This window comes from Lathyrus oleraceus, chromosome 4 (genome assembly GCF_024323335.1).
Source record: "Lathyrus oleraceus cultivar Zhongwan6 chromosome 4, CAAS_Psat_ZW6_1.0, whole genome shotgun sequence".
Taxonomy (NCBI): Eukaryota; Viridiplantae; Streptophyta; class Magnoliopsida; order Fabales; family Fabaceae; genus Lathyrus; species Lathyrus oleraceus.
The window spans coordinates 286041312-286063709 of NC_066582.1; positions in this window are offsets into that span (position 1 = coordinate 286041312).

A 22398-nucleotide genomic window follows, 5' to 3' on the forward strand; every position below is an offset into this window, starting at 1 on the left:
CTTTTCTAGGGTTTCAGCTGACTTGGCTGTGATCTGATGAAATCCAAGCCTCTACCACTTGGGATCTTGATTCAAAATGATGTCATAGTTCATATGAACTCTTGTGAATGATCAATGGTGCCCAAATTCTTCATAATGGCCACCATCTATGGCTCAATGAATGCCTTTGACTGGCTTGACATAGTGTTGCTTCATCTGCAAGTAACAAGGTTAGATGACAATATTTTTGTACTTTTGGTTAGTAAACAAATGAAAAGAAATGATATACAAATGCAAAATATGCTTGGTGATCAAGAAACCACTCTCAAAAGATAACCCACCCACAGGAAAGAAGGCAAGGTGCACAATGATCCTTGAGGCAATGATATGATGTGATATGATGCCATGAGGGATCTTAGGGACAAAATTGGGTCTTACAGATGCCCCTATTTAAGGTCATTCTAGCCGGAGAAGTGAAGTTTAGAAATCTTCATCTCGACGCGGTAGAATGGGCTTAAATAATAGTAATGAACCACTTGTACAATAGAGGCAAACAGCACACAATGGTACCACCACCCTTTGCATTCCTCAGATGCAAAGAGAAATAAGTGTCACCCAACAGAGTCGGAACGGGATTAAGAGTAGAGAAAATCCTAATAGCGTTCACATCCATGAAATTGTCGATGTTGGGGAATAACACTAGCCCATAGATAAGAAGTACAAATATGGCCTCAAAGGCGTCCTCACTCATGGCCTTCCCAAACAAAGTAGCTTGAGCAATGAGGAAATCAGATGGGAGACCTTGAATTCCACCTTTGGTAGTCATATGAGCACCAATATCAGATTCATCTATATGCAACAGATCAGCAATCTCTTGAGAAGAAGGAACCCTCTCCAAGCCACTGAACGACAATTGATCCAAGATAGGTATACCCACGAGATAGGCATACTCCTCAAGTGTAGGCAAAAGCTGGAAATCTGGGAAAGTGAAGCAACGGTACAAGGGATCATAGAACTGCACCAACACACTCATCAGACCTTCATCCACCTGAGTAGCAAGGATAGATAGAAGCTTCCCATGACGAGCTCTGAACTCCAAGGGATCTAATATATAGGATGTCAAACTCCTTAGCTCTTTCAAGTCGGGTTGTCTGAAACTGTATTTCTTCGTATTCCTTCTTTGCTTATCCATGTCTAAAAATTTGCAAATGGACCTCTTAAGTTCCTTGAAATTTTCTCATTGTTGATGATATGGATGCATGAATGCATGGATGCAACAATCACACTCAAGGATCAAGCAAGCCACACCACACAAAGGTCACGGGATGGATCAAGTCATCCTTAATATCAATCATCCATTTTGGTGGATTATGGTTTACACTTTATCAACACCCAAGTTCCATTGATATTAAGGATATACAAGAATGGATCAACCACGAATCAAGGGTTTGTTGCAAGTCACGAGCATGGAGTCTCGGTTAAGAACCACCCGAAGGGAGTGTACTATGGTTAAACCTGACAATCATGTTCTAAAAAGGTCCCCATAGTCATCATCTCATCTTTCGGATATTATCAGATGAACGACTACTCGTATTCCAAAAATATTCTCAAGAGAGACTCTTATGAGTGTAGTATCGCGTAACAATCGTATCAAATCTTACACTTGAACGACCTTCGCACTACGTCCTAAAATAGGCCAAGATGGGCTAGGTAATCTAAGGTCCTTGGCTTTTAAAGTTTATATTGGAAAGAGTAATGCCTAACCACGACTACTCGTGTGACATTATTGATCCCAACAAGACCTCCACCAAGTGAATGGGCTTGCAAGTCAACTTGCTAAGAAATAACTCCACACAAGTCAACAAGACTATGCCATTCTCCTATCATAAGTGCACTCGAGTTCGGGTATAGAACTCATCTCACAAGAGACCACCAAGCACACAAGCAATTGATAGATATCAAGCAATTCATACATTACAAACAATACAGTCATCCCAAATTTGCACAAAAATATGTCACAAGTAAATATAAACATACAATACAACAAAGGTAAAAAGTAGGTAAAACCCACTGGAAAGTGCAATTTTATTCCCCAGCAGAGTCGCCACTTTTCTGTCGCGGGGTATTCGTTACCTTTAGATTTATTAACTAAATCAAAAGTAAATCATACAATTCGAGTCGCCACCGCACTTCTATTTATCCAAAGGAAAGGTTAGAAAGCGAACAAAAACCGAGAAGTTTTATCAAATCAAAAACTAATAAAAATGTCAGAGATCTGGGTAAGGGGTTGGTTATGCAATGGGAAGGTTTTAAGCACCCAAAACATCCTTAGTACTCTAAGGGGGCCCTTTTTGCAAATGTTGTATGGTAGGTTGGTATTTGTGAAAAATATTTGTGCAAACATGATTGGAGATATGAGAAAATAATATACAAATTATTTACAATTTTGTTGTTTGAATGGATAAACCCATTGTCTACGTACCATCACAAAGGTAGGATCAAAACCTCGTAGTTCGGGGGTAAAAATCTCAAAATAAGTTGGTGAATTGATTTGGACAAAAGCCTTAAGGTCTTTTGTTATCAAAGGGACAAAACTCAACCTAAACCAACAATCCACCATGTGAGGAGAGCTTCAACATACTAGTGAGGGATCCACCTTATAATAAGTATGAAAGACTTATAGTCCAATCACTAAGGATAAGGTGAGGTTTACATCAACCACTATGATAACTCAAACCAATGGCTAATGTTTATGAAAAAAGGTTTTAACAAAGGTGGTCATTGGAACCACAAAAATCACTTGAGTGAGTTGTATTTACCAATTAGAAGTATTCACAAAATGAAGTCAAAGTTGACTTAAGATTCAATTCAAAAATAAGTATTAATGAAAAGAGTTTGAAAAATCAAAGGCATATGGCCTAGGTTTCTAAATTTGAAAACAATGTCAATGCTTGCACAAAAATGAGTTTGGCTTGGGTTAGAGTGGAGAGAAGAAGAGAAGGGCTAGTCCTAAACATGCAAAGATGAGAGAAGAGAATAAAACCCTTAGATTTCCTTTCTTGAGATCATAAAGATGATTCAAGAGCTCCTTTCCTTTGGACTTAGCAAGCAATAAGCAATTAACTCAAGCAATCAGGAAAATATTCAATCAAGCTCCTAGGATCTTTGTTAGATACCCAAAAGTGCTAATTTGAGCTATCAAATATGGGTATCTTTCACTCCATTTCCTTGCTAAAGTGTTCGAAACCACCTTTGTTTTGGATGAAATGCAATTCAATGATAAACGATCTTGGTACCTTTGATTTGTGTGTTATTGTGCAGGAAGTAGGCATGAAATAATAGAAAGTGAAGACACAAGAAATTTGGCAAAGGGATCAAATAAAACAAGCATCCATCAGCTTGCTCGCTAGGCGAGGGCTGTGGCGAAGGACTCGCTAGGCGAGCGTCCAGCGAGAGCCCAGCGAAAAGCTCCAGTATTTTACAGTGGCAAACATGACCACACTCGCTAGGCGAGCTTCCAGCGAGGTGTGTGGCGAACACGTCCAGACTTGGTGAAAAGCGCAGCCAGCACTCACTCGCTAGGCGAGCCTTTAGCGAGCTCCCAGCGAGCATTCCAGTAGCAAAACCTCTCAACCTCGCTGGAGCGAAGGTTGAAGCGTGGCCTTCGCTAGGCGAAGGTTTTGTTTGCTCAGCGAACATGACAGTCTGGCAATGGTTGTTTCTCTGGGCGCAGGTGCCTCATTTAGGGGCTCGCTAGGCGAGCCATTCTGCTCGCCTAGCGAGCATGACAGCCCAGTAGCAGCTCTATAAGTAGCAAGGGCTACTTTTTGGAGCCATACCTTATTTTTCCATACTTTTGTACTTTTTCTAGATATTTTACATCATTGTTCTAAGGATCTTTTGTGACCTAGAAACCATTTTTCTTCATCTCTTAACCATCTTTCACAAAAAGAAGGTGGATTCCCATCCAATCTCGGTTATTCGACTCGGATGTTGATCAACCTTCTTCCGAAACTTGTTGACCAAGCTACCATGAAAATGAGTAGCTAAGTCCTTCATTTTGTCAAGGTTAGATGTAGATGATCATTAGCTTTGTGTGTAAATGTAAGGATCTTAATTTGTAAACTCTTTAATGGTGAATATATGGTGAAAACTTTGTTCTTATTGAAAACTCTTTGTGTTGGTTTATGATCGAGAGATGTTTACCAACTCTTAACCTAGGTTTTCATCCAATCTTGTTTGTTAGCTAGAGATAGTAATGAATGATTTTGTTCACCATAAGGTTGAACCAAAAAGTTGTCATTTTGATAGTTGTGTTAGAGATAAACAATGGATCAAAATGGAAAAACTCACAATGTGTGTTAGATATAAACACATTGGGAGGACTTTGTGAAATAGTTTATCATCTAAAGGAGTTTATAAGTTTTGTTGATCTAACATATACATGCAAAGTGATCGTCGAACCCTAACTTTGGCAATATTTCTCAAATATTCAAACCAAAACTTTTACCGCATTTTATTACACTTTTATGCAAGATATCGTGACAAATACCAAAACCCCATTGTTACCTTAAGCTAAGAATTAAAACAACTGTCGAAAGGCGGTGATATCTCACATTCCCTGTGGATACGATAACAAAAACCCGACACTTAAAATAACAATCAACAAAATGGCGCCGTTGTCGGGGATTGTGAATTGATATTGCGAGCATCGCAATAGTTGTTTAAGTTTTAGCTTTCGAATTTTTGACTTGTGCTTGTAATTTGTTTGGTTTAGTGTGCAGCTTACGTTTTATGCGAGGGCAAATCCCTGTGGACGAACTTCTTTTTGATCCTGAGATCGAGAGAACCGCAAGGAGGCTTAATAGCAAAACGAGACGAAGGAGGCAACAAGCGAGACATCGACAAGAACAAGGAGAAAGTTCTTCTACCACAAATCCACCACCATTCATACCTAACATGGAGCCACCACCACCACCTATTTCTACTCCATGCATAAACAGTCCAAGAAACACTGCTCAGTTTGCCAACCACACGGGAAGGCAAGCTGAGATGAAAACGGGAACTCTCAATTTATTATATGGAAGTCCATTCACCGGAATGGACCATGAAGATCCCTTTGCTTTTCTCACGAAATTTTATGAGATAGCATTGACGGCCGGAGTGGATCAGGCTCAGGAGCTACCGTTATTCAGAAGATTATTTCCCCACGCCTTGCTCGGCAAAGCAAAAGATTGGTACTTAGATCAAACACCAGCCGTCATGACAGACTGGAACGTGTTAGAAGAGAAGTTCATCGAAAGATTCTTCTCCCAAAACTGGTTCATGGAATCCAAGACGGCCATCTCAGTGTTTGCACAAGGAATCAATGAATCCTTAAATGAAGCATGGGAAAGATTCAAATCCATGCTTCGGAAGTGTAAAGGGCATGGATTTGATGAGATGACTCAAATCCATATTTTCAAAAATGGACTTCAACCAAATTGCAAGACGTTGTTGGATGCTACCTCGGGTGGCTCTTTATTGTCTAAAAGTGCCGAAGAAGCTACAAATATCATAAATCGAATGGCTCTAAATGATCTTCAGAGTCAAAGTCGAGGCAACTCTTTGAAAAAGCCGGGAGTGCTTGAACTAGGGACGAACGATGCCATCCTTGCCCAAAACAAACTCATCTCACAACAAGTGGAACTCTTAACGCAACAAATAAAAGAGTTGAGGGAACCTTCTAAAGCTAAACAAATAGCTTGTTGTGAGCTTTGCAAAGGTGAGCATGACACCGGATTCTGTCCACCTCCTGGGTTCGAAGATGTAAACTACATGGCAAACCAAAGGGACTACCAACCGAGACAACAACAACAACAACCTTATCAACCAAACCCTCAAAATCAACAACAATATTTCCAAGGGAACCAAGGGTTCCAACCTAGGAGTAACTATTACCATAACCAAGGTTATGGAGGTGGTTCTTCTAGCCGTCAAAACCCTCCCCAAAATCCTTATCAATCTCAACAACCGCCGGTCGTAACTTCTAAGTTGGAAGAGACATTGACGCAATTCATGCAAATGTCAATGGCAAATCAAAAAAGCAACGACGCGGCTATAAAAAATCTCGAGACTCAAGTTGGGCAACTTGCTAAGCAACTCGCGGAACAACAAACCGGTCCTTCCTTTTCGGAAAACACGCAAACAAATCCTAAGGAGCATTGTAAGGCGATCACAACGAGAAGTGGGAAGGAGTTGATGAGTGAGAATAACAAAAGAGTTGAGAGTGAACAAAGAGAGAAAAAGAAAGAAAATGAGGAGGAAATAGTGGAGGAAAATATTGATGGTGAAGTGGGGGAGTGGAGTGAGGAGGAAGAAGTTGAAAAGAATGAAAAGAATGGTGAAGTTGAAAAGAAAAAAAGTGTGGAGATTGAGAAAAATACGAGTGATGAAGTAATGGGGGAGGAAGTGAAAAAGCCTAGATGGAGGAGTTCTAGAGTTGCAAAGGGAAAGGAGGTAGTGAGCACTACTCCAATCCAAAACCTTCCTTATCCTCATGCCCCGTCCAAAAGGGAGAATGAACGGCATTACGCCCGGTTCATGGATATTTTTAAACAACTACAAATAAATATTCCGTTTGCCGAAGCCTTGGAGCAAATGCCCAAGTATGCCAAATTCATGAAGGACATACTTACAAAAAAACGGAGGTATACGGAACCGGAGACCATCGTCCTAGATGCGAGCTGTAGTGCCATTATTCAAAGGACACTTCCGAAAAAAGAGGTTGATCCGGGAAGAGTTACTTTGCCAGTTAAAAGTGGAGATGTCTATGTCGGGAAAGGACTAGTTGACTTGGGGTCAAGCATTAATCTTATACCTTTGTCAATTATAAAGAGGCTTGGCAACATTGAAATTAAGTCCATCCGAATGACGTTGCAATTGGGGGATAAGTCGACAACCCATCCTCATGGCGTAGCCCAAGATGTTTTGGTTAAAGTCGACAAATTCTTTTTCCCGGTCGATTTTATTGTTATTGATATGGAAGAAGATGATGATGCTCCTCTCATCTTGGGCCGACCGTTCATGAAAACCGCGTGAATGATGATAGACGTTGATGACGGTTTAATGAAGGTGAGAGTCCAAAATGAGGAAGTAACATTCGATCTATTCGAAGCAATGAAGCATTCAAAAGATAGAAATGATAGCTTTCGCATCGATGTGATCGAAGAAGCAGTTTTGGAGGTTTCTAAGCATATTAATGAGATTCTCCTATGGAGTTAGCTCTTGACGACTCATTGGAGGTTTTCACCGTTGAAGAAGAGCAAGCTCTTGAGGAATGCTTAAAGGAACTTGATAGTTTAGACGAACTACAACCGTGGGAAGTTGAGGAAGAAGACTTGAAGAAGGAGGTTACTGACGAAAAAGCACCTATTGAATTGAAAATACTACCTTCTACTTTGAAGTATGTATTCCTAGATGAGACCGAAGCAAAGCCGGTCATCATAAGAAACCTTTTGACAAATGATGAAGAAGCCCGCTTGATCCATGTGCTAAAAAAAATCAAGAAGCCATGGGTTGGACTCTTTCCGATCTAAAAGGAATTAGCCCTTCCTATTGCATGCATAAGATCTTGATGGAAGAGGATTTTAAGCCGGTAGCTCAACCACAACGCCGCTTAAATCCTACCATGAAGGAGGTTGTAAGAAAAGAAGTTGTAAAGTTGTTGGATGCGGGAATGATTTACCCGATCTCGGATAGTCCATGGGTTAGTCCCGTGCATGTGGTTCCGAAGAAAGGTGGAATTACCGTGATCCGGAATGACAAGGATGAATTGATCCCTACCAAAGTTGCAACGGGGTGGCGAATGTGTATTGATTATAGGCGGTTGAATACCGCAACTCGAAAGGACCATTTTCCACTCCCGTTCATGGATCAAATGCTCGAAAGACTCTCGGGGCAACAATACTATTGTTTCTTGGATGGCTATTCCGGGTATAACCAAATTGCGGTTGACCCGGACGATCATGAAAAGACGGCTTTCACATGTCCGTTTGGAGTGTTCGCATATCGAAAAATGCCCTTTGGGTTGCGCAATGCACCGGCGACTTTCCAACGATGTGTGCAAGCCATTTTTGCCGACCTTATTAAGAAAACAATGGAAGTCTTCATGGATGACTTCTCGGTATTTGGTGGATCCTTTAGTCTATGCTTGGCAAACTTGAAAACGGTGCTTGAACGATGTGTAAAGACCAATCTTGTGCTTAATTGGGAGAAGTGTCACTTCATGGTGACCGAGGGGATCGTGCTTGGCCATAAAGTCTCTTCAAGGGGGCTTGAAGTTGATCGAGCTAAGGTTGAAGTGATTGAAAAGTTACCTCCTCCGGTGAATGTGAAGGGAATCCGAAGCTTTTTGGGGCACGTCGGGTTCTATCGGCGCTTTATCAAGGACTTCTCAAAGGTGGCTAAGCCTTTGAGCAATTTGCTAGCTAAGGACCAGGTATTTCTCTTAACCGATGAATGTTTGCAAGCTTTTGAAACTTTAAAAGAAAAATTGGTTACCGCTCCGATTATAGTCGCTCCAAATTGGAATTTAAATTTTGAGTTAATGTGTGATGCTAGCGACTATGCAATTGGAGCGGTACTTGGCCAAAGAAAAGAAAAAAAAATTCATGCGATACATTACGCAAGTAAAGTTCTTAATGAGGCTCAAATTAACTATGCCACAACTGAAAAAGAATTACTTGCGATAGTGTATGCGCTTGAAAAGTTTAGATCTTATCTTATAGGGTCTAAAGTCGTAGTGTATACCGACCACGCGGCGATTAAATATTTGCTCACCAAACCGGATTCGAAGCAAAGGCTCATCCGTTGGATCCTCTTGTTGCAAGAATTTGATGTTGAAATCAAAGACAAGAAAGGATCGGAAAATTTGGTGGCGGATCATTTATCCCGCTTGGTGAATGTGGAGGTTACCGCATCGGAGAAGGAAATCCAGGAAGAATTTCCTGATGAAAAACTGTTCAAAGTTCAGGTTAGGCCGTGGTTTGCAGACTTTGCGAACCACAAGGCTAGTGGTTTTGTGCCTCCCGACCTAACTTGGAACCAAAAAAGGAAGTTTCTTTCGGATGCCAAGTATTACGTATGGGATGACCCGTACTTGTTTAAGTTGGGTAGTGATAAACTTTTAAGGAGATGCGTTACTGGCGATGAAGCGCAGAGCATCCTTTGGCATTGTCACAACTCGCCTTACGGCGGACACTATAATGGGGTGAGAACGGCCACTAAAATCCTTTAGTCAGGATTTTATTGGCCCACTATTTTCAAAGACGCACATACCCATGCGCAAAGTTGTGATAGTTGCTAGAGAAGCGGTGGGATTGGTAAGAGAGACGAGATGCCTCTCCAAAACCTCCAAGAGGTCGAAGTATTTGATTGTTGGGGCATTGATTTTGTAGGACCATTCCCACCCTCTTATGGTAACGAGTATATGCTTGTCGCAGTTGATTACGTTTCTAAGTGGGTTGAGGCGATTGCCTCGCCTCGGGCGGATGCGAAAACGGTGATAAATTTTTTGAAGAAAAACATATTTTCCCGTTTCGGAACCCCCCGAGTGTTGATAAGTGACGGAGGGTCACACTTTTGTAATGCATCGTTGGAAAGCATTTTAAAACATTACGGTGTATCACACAGAGTGGCAACTCCGTATCACCCACAGGCTAATGGGCAAGCCGAGGTCTCTAATCGTGAGATTAAGAGAATTCTCGAAAAAACTGTGTCAAATTCGAAAAAAGAGTGGTCACAAAAATTGGATGAAGTGTTATGGGCATACCGTACCGCCTTTAAAGCTCCAATTGGCCTAACTCCTTTTCAATTGGTGTTTGGTAAAACTTGCCATTTGCCGGTTGAATTGGAGCACAAAGCCTTGTGGGCTCTGAAATTTTTAAATTTTGAAAGTGATTTGGCCGGTGAGAAAAGGAAGGTGCAACTGCTTGAGTTGGAGGAGATGCGCAATGCCGCATACCACTCAAGCTGGTTGTACAAAGAGAAGGTAAAAAAATACCATGACAAAAAGCTCCGAAAGAAAGAATTTGTGCCGGGACAGTTGGTCCTCTTGTTCAATTCCAGGTTGAAGTTATTCCCCGGAAAGTTGAAATCAAAATGGTCCGGGCCATTTCGGGTCAAAGAAGTTAAGGAGTACGGAGCTATTGTCATTGAGGATCTGGAAAAGAAGGACAGTTGGACCGTTAATGGCCAACGTTTAAAGGTTTATCTTGGCGGTCATGTGGATCGCGAGAGCTGTGCTATTCCGTTGGATGCTCCTATGTGAGCATCACACCGTCGAGCTTAGCCGACGTTAAACAAGCGCTTGTTGGGAGGCACCCCAACATTGTAAGTATTTACAGTTTTTCTGTTCTGTTGTAGTGGGATTCCAATTTGTAAAACCTTGCTGAAATGTACCTGGAATGCTGTCTTTGAAAAGGCAAATGCTGTCATGCTCGCTTGATGCTCGCTAGGCGAAGCAGTAGCGAGCAGGTTCGCTAGCTGCTCGCTGGACGAAGCAGCAGCGAGCGCTGCGTGACAGCACTAATTAAATCTCACCAAGCCATTTATTTTGGGCCCAAGCAAAATTTCTTTTTAGCAGCTCTGCTCTCACGAACACTCAATCACTCTATCACTTTTTCATCTCACTCAAACTGTAAACCCTAACATTGCATCCCTAACCTCCTGTGCATTTCAAATTCTACAGATTTCAAATCAGCTTTGCCTCTTCTTCATTACTTTCTGTTTCTTTCTATTTCCAAAAATTGCTTGAAATTTCAGAACATGAGACATTTAGGATGAAGTTGTTGGTGTGGGAAACTTTAGGTTTTGCATGTGGGAATTTTAGGTTTTGCATGTGGGAATTTTAGGTTTTGTATGTGGGTTCGTAATTACAGATAGCATAGAACGATTCTTTTCTTGATAGATCCTTTTGTTCTGAAATTGACACCATGAGAGACTTGGGTTTTTGGAAAATTTCACTGAAAATACTGCAGAACCCAAAAACCCGTAAGGTTCGCTAGCAACTCGCTAGGCGAACCAGAAGCGAGATTTCGCTGCCACTTCGCTAGGCGAAGCAGCAGCAAGCATGGCAGTAGTTTGAATTATGTGTTGCTTTCTAATCTGTTTGTGTGTTGTGTTGCTTCCTCTTTATGTTTTGCAGATGGAATCAAGATCCGGAGCTTCGAAGAAGAGAAAGGGAGGGAACACTTCCCGTCCCGTAACAATACAATTTGACACCGACAAGTTTGTCGGCCCGAAGCAAGCCGCAAGATACGTTGCTTTGGAGAAGCGGAAAATTCTACCAGAGAAGAGATTCATCACCAACCCTGAAGGCACGAACCGAACATTCGCCGGGTTAATTGACACGAAAAAGTGGGATCGGTTAATTAACCCCCTGGAGCATTATGATATTGCAACGGTGCGTGAGTTCTATGCGAACGCACTTCCAGATGATGACGAGCCATTTACATGGACATCTAGAGTGTCAGGTCGTCCTGTTTCTTTTGATCGGGATGCTATTAACCGCGTCCTTGGTGAACCGTGCCAACTGGGAGCCGAGGAGAGAGACACCTACCACACAGAATTAAGGCTTCACCGGGATATGGATGCCATTTCTGCTGCCCTGCTTTTAAGAGGGAAATCAGTTGAGCTGAACCCATCTGGGGTTCCTATGAGATACCATAGGGAGGACATGACTCCCTTGGCTCAACTGATCCTGCTGTTGGTTCTGACGAACATCAAACCTAAGTCCCACACTTCTACCGTGCCGATCCCAGTGGCACACTTGATACACTGTATCCTCACTAACGTCCAGATCGATGTGGCGAGGATTATTGCTTTGGAATTAAAGTCCGTGATTGAAAGCGGGCTGAAGGCGGGGGCACGAGTGAATTGTCCCCTTGCTTTCCCTTGCCTAATCATAAGTTTGTGCATGCAAGCGAGGGTGAGACTACCTTCTAGGGGTCAAGTAAGGATCCCGCCACCCATCGATGACCGTTACGTGGCCAAGTATTGCAGGGCGAAGAATGTTAGAGGTAGTGCAGCTGCTGAGGGTACCCGAGCTTCTGATGGTCCTGGTACTTCTACTCTCGGACCCGATCCTTACCAGCAAGCTGTCTACAATTACAACTGGGACTGGATGGCGGCAACTCAGCGTGCCATGCTCGATATGCACGATTCTATGCAGCTGTTACAGCTGCAGGGACGTGACCCCACCGGTGATCACTCATTGATGACGCGTGAGTAGTTTCTGCTTAACGCTAACTGGCCTGTAGACAGGCCTGTGTTTGGTGAGGGGGCGGGTGCTGGTGCTTCTTCTGGTGCTGCCGATGGTGATGATGATAATGATGATGATGAGGCTACCGGTTCTGAAGCCGTTAGTGAGGAGGGTTCTGAGTCCTTGGAGGGCTAAGTTTTTATTTTTTTATTTTATTTTATGTTTTATTTCTACTGTATTTCCAGAATTCTGTATTTTGATTTTGGCTTTGTACTTTTGGGGTGTTTCGTCCCCCATGAACAAATTTAAATTTTGAAGTTAATATTATTATTTATGTTTTAAAATTTGTTTGTTTTAATAAATTTTTGGTTGGTTGAGTGGCAAACCTTCTAGATTGGTTGCTCCTCAAAGAAGTATCCAATGAAGGTGCATCCGAGCTTGGATGGCAATGATAAGAATAAACAAGTGAATAAGGCTAAGGTACATGGTTACCTCCGGCTAGAATTTTAGAATGCACTAAGAACTTTACTCTTTTTTGTAATTGAGTATTGTCTTTTTGCAACATAATTGAATGAATGTTTCATCTAGGACTTAAAACCACAAATTGTGAGGAAACCTCCATTGTACACTTAAATGTTGGATTCTAATAAGTTTTGTTGATTCATTTCATTCATGCTTTGTCTTTTTTATTGTGAATATGTGGAAGCAATTAGAAATGATCAAGGCACTTGTTTTCTATCGAGCACAACCAGTTCCAAATACAACTTACCTGTGAGCAGAGAGAGTATTCGTTAACCCCTTTGAGCTTAAACAGTTGAATCTCAGCTTGAAATAAAGCGAGATTTCAAAAATCTTTTTTTTACAACCCGTAAAATCTTGATTATTGTTCTTTTGCCGTAAAAAGTTAAGAGCATTCACTTAGGGTGAGTAAGAAATAAGTTGGGGAGAACGAAATTGAGAATCAGTAAGTGTCACAACTCTTGAAAAACCGAGCAAGCATTGAAAATAAAAATTAGAAAAGAAAAACATTTGTTTTGTAAATATGATGTGAAAGAAAAGAGAAAAAAAATATAATATAGATAAAATAAAAATGAATGCTTGCTTGGAAGAAAAATAGTGAAAAACAAAAATTGAGTTGTGAAATAAGAGTTGTGAAGGTTTCAAATGAGAAACAAATAGAACAAAGTTGAGATGTGTGAATAATGTACAGTGAATGTCTCTTTTGCATCGGCAATTTCGTTTTCAATGGCCTTAGAAATGACCCTTGTTTGTTAACCTAACCAAGCTTCAACTGAAAAGTCCTTAGTGATCTTCGTGCTTCCACATTACCATTTATAATTGTTAGACATTGTATGAATCGAATTGATTTCTTCATTATTTGTTAGAGAGTGAGATTATTCCCGCGGTTGCAAACGCGTAAATTCTTCAATCCTTATTCGAAGAGGAGAGATAGGGTGATTCATTCAAGATAATATTGTTGTAGATAGATACATATTTCGCATTGCTACTAGTCTTAGTTCTTGTGTATTATTTTATTCGAACCGTTGGAAATTTGTATCTGCTGATTCGCTTGTGTTTGAGCCGTTTTATCCAACTTCGGAGAAACATTTTTCTTAAAGCAAATCCTCTTGTCCTTCAAGAGGCATACTTTGCTTGAGGACAAGCAAGAATCTAGTTGGGGAGAGTTGTTAGATACCCAAAAGTGCTAATTTGAGCTATCAAATATGGGTATCTTTCACTCCATTTCCTTGCTAAAGTGTTCGAAACCACCTTTGTTTTGGATGAAATGCAATTCAATCATAAACGATCTTGGTACCTTTGATTTGTGTGTTATTGTGCAGGAAGTAGGCATGAAATAATAGAAAGTGAAGACACAAGAAATTTGGCAAAGGGATCAAATAAAACAAGCATTCATCAGCTTGCTCGCTAGGCGAGGGCTGTGGCGAAGGACTCGCTAGGCGAGCGTCCAGCGAGAGCCCAGCGAAAAGCTCCAGTATTTTACAGTGGCAAACATGACCACACTCGCTAGGCGAGCTTCCAGCGAGGTGTGTGGCGAACACGTCCAGACTTGGTGAAAAGCGCAGCCAGCATTCACTCGCTAGGCGAGCCTTTAGCGAGCTCCCAGCGAGCATTCCAGTAGCAAAACCTCTCAACCTCGCTGGAGCGAAGGTTGAAGCGTGGCCTTCGCTAGGCGAAGGTTTTGTTCGGTCAGCGAACAGGACAGTCTGGCAATGGTTGTTTCTCTGGGCGCAGGTGCCTCAGGTGCCTCATTTAGGGGCTCGCTAGGCGAGCCATTCTGCTCGCCTAGCGAGCATGACAGCCCAGTAGCAGCTTTATAAGTAGCAAGGGCTACTTTTTGGAGCCATACCTTATTTTTCCATACTTTTGTACTTTTTCTAGATATTTTACAGCATTGTTCTAAGGATCTTTTGTGACCTAGAAACCATTTTTCTTCATCTCTTAACCATCTTTCACAAAAAGAAGGTGGATTCCCATCCAATCTCGATTATTCGACTCGGATGTTGATCAACCTTCTTCCGAAACTTGTTGACCAAGCTACCATGAAAATGAGTAGCTAAGTCCTTCATTTTGTCAAGGTTAGATGTAGATGATCATTAGCTTTGTGTGTAAATGTAAGGATCTTCATTTGTAAACTCTTTAATGGTGAATATATGGTGAAAACTTTGTTCTTATTGAAAACTCTTTGTGTTGGTTTATGATCGAGAGATGTTTACCAACTCTTAACCTAGGTTTTCATCCAATCTTGTTTGTTAGCTAGAGATAGTAATGAATGATTTTGTTCACCATAAGGTTGAACCAAAAAGTTGTCATTTTGATAGATTGTGTTAGAGATAAACAATGGATCAAAATGGGAAAACTCACAATGTGTGTTAGATATAAACACATTGGGAGGACTTTGTGAAATAGTTTATCATCTAAAGGAGTTTATAAGTTTTGTTGATCTAACATATACATGCAAAGTGATCGTCGAACCCTAACTTTGGCAATATTTCTCAAATATTCAAACCAAAACTTTTACCATATTTTATTACACTTTGATGCAAGATACCGTGACAACTACCAAAACCCCATTGTTACCTTAAGCTAAGAATTAAAACAACTGTCGAAAGGCGGTGATATCTCACAATCCCTGTGGATACGATAACAAAAACCCGACACTTAAAATAACAATCAACAATCTTCCAATTGGCTTATCTCTCTCTTAACTTGGATGCTCATGATAATGGCCCTTCTAACTAGCTCAAATTTGGAATCCCTATCACACAATACATAAAATAAAATGAAGAAAGGAGATGACCAAAATGAGGTAACCACAAATCAGATGTTAAACATTCTATGACATAATTTTTGGTATTTTTTGGAATTAAAATAATACATAAAATAAAATGAACAAAATGAGGTCAAACTTCAAATCCAATTCAAATCAACTTGGATAAGTCCAATTGGATCATCATAAGTCTAACATGGTCAAACAAGATTTGAAAAATTTTCTCAACATTTTTTGAAAACAGAAACTAATTTTAACCAATTAAAAATGAAGAAGAATAACATAATTGGACTAAAATCTCAAATAAATCTCAAATCAATTAAGAAATTGATGAGAATCTTTTTCATAGACTTATCATCATCCAAGGATGTTAAGAAAATATTTTTGGTATTTTTGAATATCAAAAGGTATTTTAAATGAATTAAAAACAATCAGAAATGAAATAATTCACAAAAATTATTAAATGGAATCACAAAAATAATTAGAAATCATATTATGAAACTAGAATTTAAGAGAAATTTTTTGCAATTGGTCCCATATTTTTGTGATCCCAAATAAAGAAGTTATAAATTTTTGAAAATAAATGGAATAAAAGAAAATAAAATAGAAATTAATAAAAAGAAAAAACCACAGCGCTCAAATCCATCTCATTAATTGACGTGCACATCATCAACGGATCAGAGGCGGGCGCTTACCATGTACATGAGTCAAGCGCGTGGTACCTTGAATTAAATGAAGTCAAACATAACAAGGGCCAGGATTAGATCGTGACCAATGGATCCAAGGGCTATGAGGTCAGCCACGTGTGGACGGTGGTGGAAACCACCGTCTTCTCCGGTGAGAAGCCAAAATCCGGCCACCAGTTGCCGGTTTTGCAACTTTAACCAAACCACACGATCCATACACCAAATCAAAGCTAGGGTGATGTACATCACCCCTGTAACCTTGGATTGTGCTCTAGATCTCTATGGAAAGAGAAATCAGAGATTGAAAAACTAGGTGTTCAATCTGAATGTCAACAATTTTCACAAAATTAAAGCCACCATTGGCTTGCCTCTAACATGAGAACTTCATAACACCAAACCAAAACAAGCAATGCACAATATTCAGTGAGATTCAAAGCAAAACAGTTAAGGTATAAACCTTTATAGTGTAGCTTTTATGAGCACAATTCAACCAGTCCTTTGCTTGCAGCTTGATCTTGATGTATGATATGAGAGCTAGGCTTAGGAATTAGTATTGAAATTCAACTGATGTTGTTGAAAATCAAACTTGAAAATGAAAAGTGAAAATTCAAATTCCTTTGGTGAGAGGTTGGGAAATCAATTCAGCAGGGATTCAGGCGCCTTCAGGTTGAGATTTGAGTGAGGCAAACATGCTATTTATAGTCACGGCTGCAAGGAATGTGTGAGCAAACTCGTGTGCATGAAATTGGGTCCTCCATGCATGGGCCTGTACAGGCGCATGAAAGACCCAAAAGCTAATGCAAATGCAAGCTGAAATGAAAATGGAATGGTTTGGACGTGCAGTTTGCTTCACAATTGCTTGTGTATCAAGATTTAACATGAAATGCATAAATGGTCACAATTGTTCATCTCTTCGAAAGTCCTATTTGCAAAATTCAAACATAGGCATGTGAGTAATGGTTGGAAAGGTCTTGGAATAAGGAACAAAAGTTATGTTTGTCAAAAATCCATTTGGAGTTTGGAAATTTGTGAAAACTAGCCATGAAGTTCAAGGTACAAAACATGTGTTTGAAAATTTTGCCAAAAATGAACAACTTCAAGCCCTTCTATTTCAATGATTAAAGCCTCAAATGGAAAAACCTCCAACATAAACGTTTTAGATATTTTCAATACAATAAATTTGGACTTATAGTTTGCATCATTTGGATTTTTGATGAGAAAGTTATGGGCACTTGAAGTTGGACTTTTTCAAGATTCAATGGCTTTGGTCCAAAGTGACCTATAATGTTTTGTATTATCACATGTGTTTATTTTAAGATTATGAAATTTTGTCCAACATAACATTTGAATTAGACATCTTAAAATTTCCAATTCACTTGGTCTCACCTCAAAATCATGAAAAATGAAGGAGTTAGGTCCTTGGGAAGTTGACAGAAAATTAGGGTTTCAGTCAAAATGACCTATAATGTTTTGAAATGAATGATGCCCTTCCAAGTTTCAAATGAAATTTTTATGAACATGAAAGTTGTTCATATGGTTCTTAAGAACATTTTTTATCTTGGGGTCATCATCGTTTGACAAACACATTAAAAGTTAGCTCTCAGTGGATTTCAAAAAATAGTCAGATGATTTGACTGATCAATTTCTCAAAGCCAAACTTCAAAACTTGATGAATGAATGATTGAGGACACTCAAATAGGCTATTATATGCATAAAATGATGAATTAAAGAACTTACCTTGATTTAATTTGATCATAGGTTGAGGTTGCTTCATGAGCAAAGCACAGTCAGTGCATAGTTGAATTATGGTTTCCTTGGGAAGCAAGCCTTAAGCCCTTTGGTTTATCTTGATCAAATTGACAAATTGAGATACTTGGGAGACATATATGATGATTGAGAGCTTTTGGGACCATTGTCATGTTTGCTTTCATCTTCATCTGGCCATATCAATGAGCATAGGGGCCTCCTAGGAGCCTTGGATCACATGACTGCTTAAGCTTCAAAAGAAAAGAGGTTAGTGACATATTTTGTGCTTTTGGTTAATAATCAAGATAAGAAAAGCAATAATATAAAATTTAAGCATGCTTGGTGGTCTCAAACCAACTCACACAAGTCCCAACCATAGGGTTAAGGAGCCAAGATGTTATGATCCTTGAGGCAAATGCAAGGTGCAATGATATGATGCCACGAGGGATCTTAGAGTCAAAATTAGGGTCTTACAAGAAGCTGTTATGCAACCTGAAAAAATGCAAATGGAAAGGTTGTCACGAGACCTAATGCCATGGAAATTATCAAGCATCGTCACATAAGTGTCAAACCGCAAAAATCAAATATCACAATCCAAATCAAACCTTTGAAAACAAGAATGACATTGGGAAGTCCTTTGAATTAAGGAATATTTAGGGCCGTACATCAGTTAAGGTTGAGTTTTACATGACAGCAAAAATCGAATTCCTACCACAACAAGTACACGTTTTACAGCAGTAGAGATTCGATGAAGGATTCAGCAAAATGGTCACGCGTTTTGAGGGATTTCACCATAAACAAATTCGCTCTTACCACCTTCATTTTTTGGGACCACCCAAATCTGGAGAAGATTCTTTTCTAACAGAATAATTTGTTGGGTTTTCGCCAGCTCATGGCTGATACATGATTGGGAGACCTCATACTCGACTCTATAAAAGGAGCATTGAGTCATTGAGAAAAAGAGGCCCCTAGACCCGCCTGGAACCACTGCAGAAATTTTACCCCAACCATACATTAAAGCTCATATCGAAGTTCTTCATACTCCACATCAGAGTTTTGAATGAACAAAAGCTTGACCCCATCAAAAGATAAGTATCCTCTAAACGCACAGAGAGAGGCGCAGAGATCCGGGAAGTGAGAAATAGGGAAGAAGCCACAGGAACGCGAAGGCGGAAGAGATATAGACACCTGAGGTATTTAATACTTTCGGAGTTTTGCCGGATTCATGAGGATTCTGCGAGATCTCTCTTCAGTCACTTTAGAGTTCTGTTTTCTACATCAAAAACTCATAAAGTTGTTGTATGCTTGCTATAACTTGATGATTGCTGATGTCTGCACATGTTGGGTTTAGATTTGTAAAAAGTTGAAGTTTTTTTTCCGAGTTTGATAAGAGATCTAGATTCAGAATGTCTATTCGAACTTGTTTGTATTGATTGGATTGTGGATTTGGCATTTGTCTTCTGATTTTCGATGGATGAACACTAATCGGTGTTCATCAGGTGTGCTTGTGAAAATATGTTTGAATCTGTGCTTGATTGGTAACTAATGTATTTTTGTATGTTTTTGGTCCGATATCGAAAAAACGGAGAGGAGAAGTCGACCCAGGAAAATAAAATGAATTCAAGGAGAGAGAGAGAGTGTGAAGTTGTAGAACAATTATCTCTTATTCTTATAAACATAGTTCATTTTACTATGCATATTTCTTTTTAATTTCCATTTAATTCCATTTATTATAATAAATTTTTGAATGATTTTCTATATCTATGAAAATACTGAATGGACATGTCCTTTAATGTCTTTATTCACTAGTTGTTGATCCTAGGGAAGGAGAAAGGACGTTTTGTTTTTCTTCACATTGATTGTTTTTGTTTTAGTAATAATATTAGTTAAAGGTGCTATCATGGTTACTTGAATGTGTGTATTGAGTTCCCACTGTCCAACGCATATTTCACATTTTTCTCCCACTCGGTGCCACGTGTCAGTAGCCTTAATGACTTGTCGAATCTTGCTTGGATCGATAATGTCTATAATGCTGCTAGTATGCTGAGATCCTTTTAATAAGTTTATTTTTTATTATTCCAGAATTCCTAATTGAGCCTTGTTATGCTTAACCCAAACTCACTTAGTTTGAAGGGTTGTTTGTGTATTGACATAAGCCCATTTCTTATTCCAGCTTGTTTCTAGTTTTTTATTTATCCCCAAGACTTTGTTGTCTTAATAAATAGAAACAAATAATAAAAATAATAAAAACATAAAGAACAATATTAAGAAAATAATGTGTTTTCATTGTATCATCATTTCAAAATTATTTTTCCCGATTAATTATATCTAAATCTGATTAAATCATTACCAATGTGAATTCAAATCTCTTCCCAATCAAACATAACATTAAAAATTATTTTCCTAATCAAACACGAAAGAAGAAGGTTCTTGGAGTCTCGCATTCCTTGAATTTTCGAATGAATGCTCTTGAGGCACACGTCTTGGGCTAGTATCCCATTCACTCTTTTGTTTCTAAAAAACAATTAATTCAAATACTCGGATGAAAAAAGGGTCATTGGAATCCAGCATTCCAGTGGAACTTTTGAACAATATTTTGAATATTAATCATTCATCAAATAATTTCATAAATACATCGAATGAAAAGAGTGTTGTTGGAATCTAGCATTTTGGTAATACCCCGACTAATTGGTTCCAAGGCTCACGACTTGTTCTTATCAAACATTCGTCATTCTCCTAAAAATCATTCAACACTGTAAGAACAAATTTAGTTCTATAATGTATCTCTAAAATTTTGATGATAACAAAGGATGAAACAAAAATGGTACCCTAACGAAATATTTCTAAGTGTGTAGGACTCTAATCAAAACAGCCAGATAGACAATCATCAGATATAGAATCAAGCTCTAAGATACCACTCAGAAGATACGCAACCAGAAGCTCTGACTCTGATCAAACGCAAGTGCAAGCTAAACTAAAGAAGTAAGACACTCTGAAGTGGAAGAATGACTCTAGAATCTGAAGACGTACGCTCTGATAAAGTCAAGTAAAGAGAAACTTTGAAGACAGTCAGCAACAAGCATCCTCTGAAGTCGCAATCGCTCAATGAAGACTCTGACTCTAGGATCCTCTGATTCAGAAAGCTTAACCTTGAAGAAAGTCGCTTACGGAAAGAAACTATTTTTAGAAGGATGTTATGGCGCTCCAAATATTGCTTTGGAAAAAACATGGAGATTAATGACATTAATCATTCATCAATGCCCAAGATTCTGACATCAACATCACCCAACGGTCTTCTCACTCTCCTATATAAAGGATGGAAGGCCACCCAAAGAAGACACCTCAAATACACGAGAATACAATACTTCCGCTATTTATTATTCTTTCTCTCACGAGCTTCTGCTCTAACGTGAGAATATTTCTTGTTCTTATCTTGTGTAATATCTGCTTATTGTTAGAAGCACTATTCATTATTGTAATCATACTATATTGCTAAGATATTTCCTCAAGTGACTTGTGAAGTCTGAAAACTTAGAGGGATAAGGGATCATTATTCTCTTAGACGATTGTTTGTGTAATCTTTCAAGATTAGTGGATTAAGTCCTTTTTGAAGGCGAAATCACCTTGGCCGGGTGGACTGGAGTAGCTTTGAATTTTAAGCGAACCAGTATAAAATTCTGCGTTGAATTCTTTTATTTTTGCGTGTGTCTCAATTCGAAAAAGTTTTTATCTTCCTAAAACAATTCAAACCCCCATTTCTTATTTTCTTCTACCTTCAATTAGTATCAGAGCTTCGGCTATGTTATTGATTTTCTAATCAAACACTTAACATTATAGAGAGATCCAGCATGAGAAAAACACTATGGCCAACACCAATGAAAGAGATAATTACAATGCTAAACCTCTGATCTTTGATGGAGAAAAATTTGATTATTGGAAAGATAGAATTGAAAGTTTCTTTCTGGGATATGATGTTGATCTGTGGGACATAGTTACTATTGGCTACATGCCTCCTTTATCTGACGCTGGCGTTGCCATTGCCAGAAGCAAGATGCTAGATGATCAGAAGCGCGACTTCAAAAACCATCACAAAGCCAGAACAATATTGTTGAATGCCATTTCCTACAATGTTGTTGATGATGATGACGACATGGTTAAAGTGCGAGAGAAAGACAATATTTTTGGATAAGTCCCACATTCTTTTTGGATAAAATACTGTTAGTGTTTATATAACTTTTTCATGAGCATTTAACTTGTCATCCCCCACTTGAACCTGGAACCCCCATTGCGTATGAATAGAAAATACTTCCACTGCAAAAAAAATCCACTCATTTTCGAAATTTATAGTAGCCACGCGCGAATTTCACTTGTTTAGGGCAATATCGGAAATTTTGAATCTTCTATCGAAATTTATAGTAGCCACGCGCGAATTTCACTTGTTTAGGGAAATATCGGAA